This window comes from Nothobranchius furzeri, chromosome 4 (genome assembly GCF_043380555.1).
Source record: "Nothobranchius furzeri strain GRZ-AD chromosome 4, NfurGRZ-RIMD1, whole genome shotgun sequence".
NCBI lineage: Eukaryota > Metazoa > Chordata > Actinopteri > Cyprinodontiformes > Nothobranchiidae > Nothobranchius > Nothobranchius furzeri.
The window spans coordinates 8266729-8277487 of record NC_091744.1 but is presented as its reverse complement, the minus strand read 5'-3'; positions in this window follow the sequence as shown (position 1 = coordinate 8277487).

Sequence of the window (10759 nt, the reverse complement as noted above, 5' to 3'; positions counted from 1 at the left end):
ACGCTCACCTGCCCTGCTCGGATACTTTTGATTCCTGCGCTCATCTCCCAGCCATCATCTCTGCTCCTCACAACCATCTCGCTCAGCCAGACCTGACTCGCCCTCCTCTCAAGCTCCCAAAACGCTCTGGAAACCGTAAGCCTCCTCTCACCCCGTTTGTTTGTTTTTCCCTGCAACTACTCATCATTGTCTCTGCTACAGGACGCTATTGGACCCTCCCGAACCCCAGACCTTCACCCGCACTTCTACCAAACAAAATAAACACTTTTTTACTTACCTTTGCCTCCGTGGTGATTCTACATGTCGTGGGTCAAAAAACTACACCCCAACATGACATCCTGAGGAGTCCCAGAAATCCACAGACGTAATCCAGAGGAGTCGCAGAAATCCAAAGGCGTAATCCAGAGAAGTCACAGAAGTCCAAAAACGTTCCAAAACCTGGTAACGGGTAAGCACAGGGAAAAGATCCAAAGGTTCACAAAAAAATCCTAGAAACACTAGAGCACAAAATCCAAGAGTCGCAAGATGGCAGGAAACTACCAAGCTGTAGTAATCATCCGGCGTCGAGAAATGTTCTCCATCCTCCTTTTGGAGCCAGACCCGCTGATTGCAAATCAGCTGCAGCTGGAGCCTCCCTCTCCTGAAACACACAACTCAAAGATGGGAAAAAGAGAGGAGTACTCACCCCGGCACATGACCGCGTCCTTGCCTTTTGGTAATATATTGCTTTGTGATCTGGGACAAATGAAAATGTGGACCAAAAGACTTCCCAGGAATGGATTGTGGTGCTTCTAGTAAAACAAAAACAAAAAAACTTACCAGTAGTCTAATCTGATGTGGCAATTAACATGATCTGACAATTTCTAGAGTTTAAAGTGCAAGCAAATGTAATTAGAGGACATTTATCCTATATTCTATAGGATTACTATTCGAACCATTGGAGCTCCTCAAGCAAAATCAATTAAAATTTACGTGTGTGTGTGTGTGTGTGTGTGTGTGTGTGTGTGTGTGTGTGTGTGTGTGTGTGTGTGTGTGTGTGTGTGTGTGTGTGTGTGTGTGTGTGTGTGTGTGATTTGGTACTCATTCTTGATCTTTTGACTTTTCTTTTTAAATGAAGTCTAATGAATTGCAAAACACCTTGACCCAGGTTTGATCCCATCTTTGGTATGAGACATGAAACGTGTTAAATATCACAGAGAAACAGTAAATCTAGTCTAACATCCTCAGGATAATCAAACATTTATGTTTCAGTCCCTCGTGTAGGTGTGTGAAGCTGCCAGGAAACAACTCAGACCCATAGACGTCTTCATCATAAATGCAGGGCCTCGGTTAACACAGCTTTACATCAAGTCCAATTTACTGTCATTACACTGTAAATGTGAATGGTGCTGAAGATTAAACTGATAAAGTGAATGGACGGGATCATAAAGGCTTCAGCAACACCAGATCAGAAGGGCAAAAACTTTTCTTTGTCTTTCAAAGTGAATCAAGAAAGGACAAATCAGTCTGGCGTTTCACTCGAGCAATCAAAGTGTTATATCTGATTCACTGAATCCTGCCCCAGGGACTTCAGCAGCACAGCCATTGATAGGCCAGATGTAGATGCAAAAACTCAGACTTTAACTCAGAAACTGGTTCTGCTTTGACATTCAAGGACACGTGAGATGGATGGCAGTTCAGAGAGAAAAGATGAGTTCGACCATATGGGACAGCGGTAGCTCAGAGGAGGTAGAGTGGGTTGTCCAATAATCTGAAGGTTGCAAGTTCCATTCTGGCTCCCACCAGAGAATGCTGCTGTTGTGTCCTTGGGCAAGACACTTAACCTCACTCGTCTACTGGTGGTGGTTTAAGAGACCGGTGGCACCAGTGTATGGCAGGCCTCTCTTTTGTCAGTTCACCCCAGGGCAGCTGTGGCTACATTGTAGCTCATCACCACAAGGGTGTGAGGATGGGTGAATGACTCATTGTGTTGTGAAGCACCTTGGGGTTGTAGAACTCTTAAGAAGGCGCTATACAAATACACGTCATTTACCAAACCCTTCCAAATATAAACTGGTAAGAGGGTTAGAAAACGTATAAGGGTTTATTAAAGAAAAACAAAATACCAACCTGAAGGACATGTTCCACATGAAACATTTCTCATCCCTCTATCTACTGCTGAAGTATTTATGCCTAGTTTCGGTGTTGGGGAGTAACGGAATACATGTACCACCTTTACGTATTTAGAATAAAGCCTGGTTTATGCTTCTCCGTCAGCTCCGCAAGGGACAGACACATACGGATTGACGGAAGCATTTTGCTCTCATACTTCTCCGTCTCCTGGAGAGTGTTGCAAAGCAATTGCCCGGCAGGACCACAGAGGGTGTAGCGCTGCTCTGTGGTATCCTGTCATGTATCGGTCCAAGATCGGTTGTTTATATTGTGTTTTTTGTGTATATAAGAGAGTTTTAACACGGACATATTTGTCTCTCATTCTCCCACCGCTTCATGCGCTCCCCACCTCTAAACTTGTTTCCTGTCATTTCCGTCCACAAATAAAACGCTTGTTGCGCATCTTTTCACTCCTCCAGTCACGGGAGGATGAAACGTTCATATTTTTAGTTTTTTCGCGAGGTATTCTTCAAACTTCTCCGTGTCTGCCGCTAGTTATCCTCGGCTCTCTTTGCAAAGGCGGCGCTGTAAACAACAGCGGCGTCCTGACCAATCACAAGCTTGCGTAATCCGTCTCGTTCGACGGATGTTTAAAAAAGTGGGCTCGACTCCGTACGTACTCGCGTGCCCTACGCAAGGACGGATAATGGCGTTGCGTGTCTCCGCACTGACGCAGACGGAGAAGCATAAATCAGGCTTAATAACTACGAGTAACTGTATTTGGTGAGATGTCCACACTAATTGATTGTGTCGCACTGCCACGCCATACATTTGTGTAGATTTTTTTAAGTTATTGTAATGACTCCAACTTGTTCTTTCTGTTTTGGATCTGTTGGCTGCAGCCCATGCCTTAACTACAGGGAAAACAACATTAACAATTTCCCTTCAAACTAGCCCGTTTTCTCTTTCTTAACAACCGAACCGGAGCGCTCCAGACAACAGGCCAAGAACCCCCCCCCCCCTGTAGTGGAATATAGTGTATATATTTTTACACTGTAATTAGATCCAGATATTATAATCAGAAGTGGTTGTTTTTATCATCAGAGAGTTTACTTAAACACCTTGTATTGATTGAGAGACAAGAAAAGAAAGAGTTGGGATCGTTTAAGAATCTTTAATTTCTATAATTAAGAATTCAAACAATCTACCAGGACTAACTCAATGATGGATGCATATGGATTTGAATGTTATAGTGTTGGTGCGTGTGTGTGTGTGTTCAGAATCTCTAGGCTGCCGTAGGTGGATCTGGTTGTCTGATGTTATGACTACGGACCACGAGGCTTCAGAAGCTTATGGCATGAGCCGCCATCTTGTGCCGTGACTACGTACCTATGGAGTCTCCCGCGGTCAGACCAGGAGTGTCAGGTCCTAGAACCCCCTTGGTGCTGGGCTGATGAAACAGTGGTGCAGCACGACAAACCAGTCTACGGATAGCTCCGGCAGTAGCAGCAGATCTCGGCGGGTTCAGCTTTTATTGTGAAGGAACCGTTGTCTTGTTGTTCAAACGACAGAAATTTCCAGCTTGACAGTTCTCAGCTTAAAGTAGAAAGTGCACTGGCCAGGCTGCACTTCTCTTAGCGATGACGATGAGAGCTGGTTGAACTGTTGATTCTCAGATGTAACTCCTTTGGAACTCAGATCAAACCGAACTGAGGCTAAGATGGAACTGACTTTAAAATGGCGTTGCCCTGTTTTATATCCCTTAGTTGTTTATAAATCTTAGTAAACCGGATTGGACAACTTAAGTAAACAGCCCAGATTCTGCCCTACGACAGACGAAAGTTCTGATTGGATGAGAGCAAATGTGTCATGCGTTTCTATGTTATGTTGATCAGTCTGTCTGGTGCAGAGTCATGTTTATTCATTAAACACATAAATCATGACATCTTTATTTCACAGATCATTCACCTGATTATTATCGATCAACATATGTCTTGATTAGCTTATCACAAATAAAGTACTTTGATTAATTTAAGCGTTCTTCTTCTCTTCTTCTGTCTCTTCTCCTGGAATGTAAACATACTGAAACAATCACCCGACCTTGGCGATTCCTACACGTTGTTACTGTGTAAAGGGGCAGCTGTTAAGGGCAGACAATTAGTTTATTCATAACGCTACACCCCCTTCAACATAAAAGTCCATCCCTAACAAAGCATAACCCATTACACCATGGTAAAACAATGTAAAGTGTGAGCTATATAGCCTACATTTGCACACCTATACTAACCATAATCATAGTTTGAAATTAGTTTAAATATCATGAAACATTTAAATTAGACTTATTTTGAAAAGTCACTGGCTTCTTCCTGTCTAGCTGTGGTGCTTTTGGGTGAGCTTCTCATAAAAGACATTGAGAGAGAGGCATTGTGGTTCCTTTTAGCTTTAAGTAAAACTACTGTTTAACAGATCGACATGTGCTTTAGGCTGTTTTTCTTTTTTTTTTATTCTATAACAACAAACAGAAGCAAAGCAGCCATCTTTGTTTCTCTGTCACCACAAAGCAAATTTGTCATAAACATGCTGCTGATGTCAAAAAGGAAACAAAACCCGAACATTTATTTATTTAGATGTGATCATATAAATAAAACTTAGCATTCATCAACACAGTAATGTGGGTGTAGCTTCCATGTTAAGATGTTAAGTGTTGAAGATTATTTTATCAAAACAAACGAAATGCCCCTTTATCTCATTGACATTCAAAAAGGTTTTGATGCATTAACTAATGTCTCTTATTAATGGCTTACATGAAAACGTGCTAACGTGCAGCATGTTTTTTTTTGTTTATGTCTGTAAATTGTGTGTCAGCGTGCTCTTACACCCGTGAAGAGCTTCTAAACGTCAGATCATCAATGCCGACTGACCTATTTCCAGTTTTTTTAGTGGGTGTGGCGGATTTGGTCCACTTTTTTATTAAGAAAGTGAGACGCCGTAGAAGAGGAAAACGTGCAGGAGTGCTCGTGCGTCTACGAAGACGCGGCTCATGCACGCCCTTACCTGGGATTTTCCTCTCCAATGTCCGCTCACTTAGTAACAAGACGGATGAACTGGCGCTGCTGATGAGACGGAACAGAGACTTTTCTTCCTCCTCTGTCATATGTTTCACGGAAACATGGCTCAGTGAGCAGATTCCGGACGGCGCGCTCCATTTGGAGGGATTCCAGCTCTTCCGCGCAGACAGACAGCGGGTCTTATCCAGAGGAAAGGCAAAAGGTGGAGGTATCTGCTTCTACATCAACAATGCCTGGTGTTCGGATGTGACTGTGATTTCCCAGTACTGTTCTCCTGCTCTGGAATTCCTCTTCATAAACTGTAAGCCATTCTACTCCCCACGTGAGTTCGCTTCATTCTGGCCGCTGTTTACATCCCGCCGTGCGCGGACGTGCACGAAGCGCAACGTGCGCTCGCGGAACAGACCTTTCCGGACTCTCTAGTTATTATCCTCGGCGACTTTAACAAGGGAAATCTGAGCCAGGAATTGCCTAAGTACAGACAGTTTGTTAAATGCCCGACAAGAGAGCAGAACACGCTGGACCACTGCTACACCACAGTTAGTGGAGCTTATCGGGCCGTGCAGCGAGCTGCTCTCGGCTTCTCAGACCATGCCATGATTCACCTCATCCCCTCATATAGGCAGAGGCTGAAGCTCTCCAAGCCTGCAGTGAGGACTACTAGGAAGTGGACCTGCGAGGCTGTGGAGGAGCTTCGCGTGTGTCTGGACACAACAGACTGGAATGTGTTTGGATCTGCCACAGACAATTTGGATGAATATACAGACACTGTGACATCATACATAAAATTCTGTGAGGACAGCATTATTCCAACAAAAACCAGGGTCATTTTTAACAACGATAAGCCCTGGTTCACACCCAGACTGAGACAGCTGAGGAGAGAGAAACAAGCAGCCCACAGAGGCGAGGACAGAGAAAGCTATAAGGGCGCCAAGTACAGGTTCTCAAAAGAGTTGAAGAAGGCGAGATCTCTGTACAACAAGCGACTAAAGGAGCAGTTCTCCAACAATGACTCCACCTCTGTCTGGAGAGGGCTCAGGCAAATCACAAACTACAAGCCCAGAGCCCAACATGCTGCTGACAACCTACAACTGGCTGAACAACTTAACTCCTTTTATGCAAGGTTTGAAATGCAACACCCATCCCCCACACCCCCTACTGCACAGGCTTCTTCAGCCACTCTGGTGTCATATGCCTCCCCCACCATCTTCACCACTGTGAATAGTTCAGTCCCCACTGACCACCCCTCCCCCTCCATTACCATCTCAGTGACAGAAGAGGAAGTGCTTAGGGTTTTCCGTAAACAAAATCCTCGGAAATCCCCGGGCCCGGACGGTGTCTCCCCCGCAACCCTGAGACACTGCGCAGAGGTACTGTCTCCAATCTTCACGGACATCTTTACCATCTCCTTGGAGACCTGCCATGTTCCAGCCTGCTTTAAGCTGTCCACCATTGTTCCTGTTCCTAAGAAACCCCATGTCACTGAACTGACTGATTATAGGCCTGTGGCACTAACGTCTGTAGTCATGAAGTCTTTTGAGCGCCTGGTCCTCCCCCATCTCAAGTCCTTCACCTCCCCCCACCTGGACCCTCTGCAGTTCGCATAAAGAGCCAATAGGTCTGTAGACGACGCCATCAACCTGGCCCTCCACTTCATCCTGCAGCACCTGGACTCCCCGGGCACCTACGCTAGGATCCTGTTTGTGGACTTCAGCTCTGCGTTCAACACCATCCTCCCTGCTCTGCTCCAGGACAAGCTCTCCATGCTCAACGTACCCAACTCCACCTGCAGGTGGATCACTGACTTCCTGACGGACCGAAGGCAGTGCGTGCGGCTGGGGAAGAATGTTTCCACCATTCAGACAATCAGCACAGGATCTCCACAGGGCTGTGTACTTTCTCCTCTGCTCTTCTCCCTGTACACAAACTGCTGCACCTCGAGCTATGACTCCATTAAACTAATCAAGTTTGTGGACGACACCACCCTCATCGGGCTCATCTCTGACGGTGATGAGTCCGCCTACAGGAGAGAGGTGGAACGGCTGGTGTCCTGGTGCAGCAGCAACAACCTGGAGCTCAATGCTCAGAAGACAGTGGAGATGATTGTGGACTTCAGGAAAGTAACAGCCCCATCTCTCCCCCTCGTCCTGACGGACACCCCCGTCACCACTGTGGACTCCTTCCGCTTCCTCCGAACCACCATCACACATGACCTTAGGTGGGAGCCATCCATCAGCTCCCTGATCAAAAAGGCCCAGCAGAGGATGTACTTTCTGCGGCAGTTGAAAAAGGCCAAGCTGCCGGCCCAGATGATGGTGCAGTTTTACACGGCCATCATTGAGTCCATCCTCACTTCCTCCATCGCTGTGTGGTATGCTGGAGCCACAGTGAGGGACAAACATAGACTGCAGCGCATTGTGCGCTCTGCTGAGAAGGTGATTGGCTGCAGCCTTCCATCTCTCCAGGACCTGTACGTCTCCAGAACTCGGGGGCGTGCAGGTCGGATAGCAGCTGACCCTTCTCACCCGGGTCACAGACTTTTTGAGCCGCTTCCCTCGGGCAGGAGGTTACGGTCCATCCGGACCAGAACCTCCCGCCATAAGAACAGCTTATTTCCATCTGCCGTTAGACTTGTGAACAGCTTATAAACACACAACCATGCTCGTCTTCTGTACTTGACATAACGTCACGTTATCGGCCATATTACCTTTACCTGCCATTTTTATAGCAAAGTTTTATGCTAGCTTATTATATTTTATTCTACTTTATTCTATTTTTTAATTATATTATTCATGTTATATGTAGCACGTTAGTACCGAAGCAAGTTCCTAGTTTGTGAATCGTTTGTTCACTAACAATGGCAATAAACCTTTTCTGATTCTGATTCTGATTCTGAAAAGAACAAATGGACATAAGCAGAGGATGGATAGATGTGTCACCATCGACGTAAATATGGTTGGTGGCTGAAAAGTTTCTTCTGGCTCCTCTGAGTTCCCAGATGGTGGGATTTGTCCGAGCTGACATGTTATATTTTCAGAGCCAGACTCCATGGTAAGTGGATGAGGGTGGTTGTTAAGGCCACAGCTTCTAAAATATTTTCATTTCCAGCATTTCAAAACAGTTTTAAGGATGTAGCAAATTAATTCCACCTTTAGGAGGTTTATGGTTTGTCTCACTTTAACCTTTTGATGTAGTTTTAAAGGTTCCATATCATGCTTATATAAACCTTTGAGAGCAAATGTAGGCACGGTATATGATATTATATTACCGCTGACACTATACAGATGTCATTTATCTTAAAGAGCAAGTCATCCCCAAATAAATGTTTTTAGCTGATAATGTCACGATCTGCCCCTCCCTTCCTGACTGTGTCTCTCACCTGCCCTGATTGATCCATATTGTTCTCACCTGTCCCTCGTTAACCTGCCCATGTGTTCCTGATTTCCCTGTGTATTTATACCTCCCTCCTTGTGCCAGTCTTTGTCAGATCATTGTTGTTTGTCGTGGTGTTCTCGTTCCTGCCGTATCCTGTCATTAAACCCATTTTTACTTTATCCGTGCCTGCATTCCTGCCTCCTGGAACTCTCCACCACACTTGGTCCGCCATCTCCTACAGCACATCATGACAGAATGATCTGACCAAACCTGGACCTGTGGTGAGCTTACACCTGTTTTTTGGAGGATTATTTTTTTCTTTTTTTCCCCTTTTCAGCGGAGGGAGATTTCGGCCCGGAATTGTGTTTCTCGGCGCATCCTACCTGTTCTCGGGGTGGTCGAGCCCTCTGGGTGATCCTGGCGCATCCTATCAGTTTCCGGGTGGTCATGGTCTTTTCTCCTCTCCTGCTGTTCTGCCCCGTCCTGTTTTTTACGGAAGCTGCCGTTTCCTGGAGTTTTGATGGAGGTAAAACCCCCTACGCACGCCATCATTCTCCGGGGTGGTAGGGCTGGTCTTCCTGCTCCGTGGTCTGCTTCCCTTCACCCAAGCCTGCCTGTGGATCCTGTCGAGTCACGGTGTGCACCTGCTCAGAACTGTGGTCGAGTACCAGCTACCGCTCCTGGTTCCCTCGCGTCGCTCCTGCTGTCTCGTCCCACTTCCTGGTCCACGCCTGCAGGGTCTATGCCTGCAGGCCCTTCACGCTGCAGTTCCTGCCGGGTCCTATGCCTGCTGCTGCAGTTCCTGCTGGGTCCCACGCCTGCTGCTGCAGTTTGTTTCCAGTCAAGTCAAGTCTTCGAGTCCTGTCCCCGCCAAGTCAAGTGTTTCCAGTCAAGTCAAGTCTTCGAGTCCTGTCCCCGCCAAGTCAAGTGTTCCCAGTCTCCTGTGTTGTGTGGCCTTGTGGGTGTCTGGTATCCGCCCCTTAAGGGGAGGGTACTGTCACGATCTGCCCCTGCCTTCCTGACTGTGTCTCTCTCCTGCCCTGATTGATCCATATTGTTCTCACCTGTCCCTCGTTAACCTGCCCATGTGTTCCTGATTTCCCTGTGTATTTATACCTCCCTCCTTGTGCCAGTCTTTGTCAGATCATTGTTGTTTGTCGTGGTGTTCTCGTTCCTGTCGTATCCTGTCATTAAACCCATTTTTACTTTATCCGTGCCTGCATTCCTGCCTCCTGGAACTCTCCACCACACATGGTCCATCATCTCCATACCCTCGCAACATGACAGATAAGCAGTGTAAATTAGTGTCTAATCATGCTGTAGACATGTGTAGCCAATAATTTGGCACTTTAGTGCATTTTCATTTAAATTTAAATATTCTGCCTAAAACTGTCAGTGTTGGGCCCTCTTCAGGTAAAGCTCTACACTGCATTTGAATGTAAATCTGCCATTGCTATTGGTTAAGAGGTACACTATGACGTTAGCTGGTACATTATGATGTCACAATGTTTTTGTTAGCCTGTGTGTGTGTATTTGTTAGCGACTCCGCCCTCTCAGTCTGCTTGGCTACAGCATTTGTTGCATTTTTCAAGCAGGAAGTGGGAGTGGAGTTGGAGGGTGACTTGCTTATTAAATAAGAGTTATTTTCATCAGCCTAAATTTATACCCGGAAATAAAATGCTTTGTTTGAGCGAAACTCTGCCCAGGTGGCAGAGGTGGAGAAATGAGGGCCCGGACGGGATTCGATCCCCAGACTACCAGGTGAGAGTTGAGTGCGCTAACCAGTCAGCCAAAGGGACATCTCCATGGCCAAGTAGCCAGGGCGTATGATCAATCAGGATACGATGACAAGATGCTCACACTGTCACACTTATAAACGTGCCATATCAGCATGGTGATGCACAAATTTTGCAGCCTTCGTTCTGCCTCGCTTGGTAGTAATATTGTGGTAGTTGACTGGTGCAACAGTGTGGTGTTATGACCATGTGTGGAATTACTGCCGACTTCCGGCTGTCATGGTCTGAGTCTGCGTCTCCCCTCATGTTTCTCCTTGTGTTCTCTATCCCTCTCTAGGTTCTCCTTTTGTGTCTCCTAGTGCCCTCATGTGTCCTTGTCTGCGTCTTCCTCTTGTGTCTTCTGGTGTTCCCCATTTGCCCCTAGATCTTCAGCCCTCTAGGTTTCCCCCTCCCAGGTCCTGTGCTCCCGTGGTCCCCTTTTAGCCACGC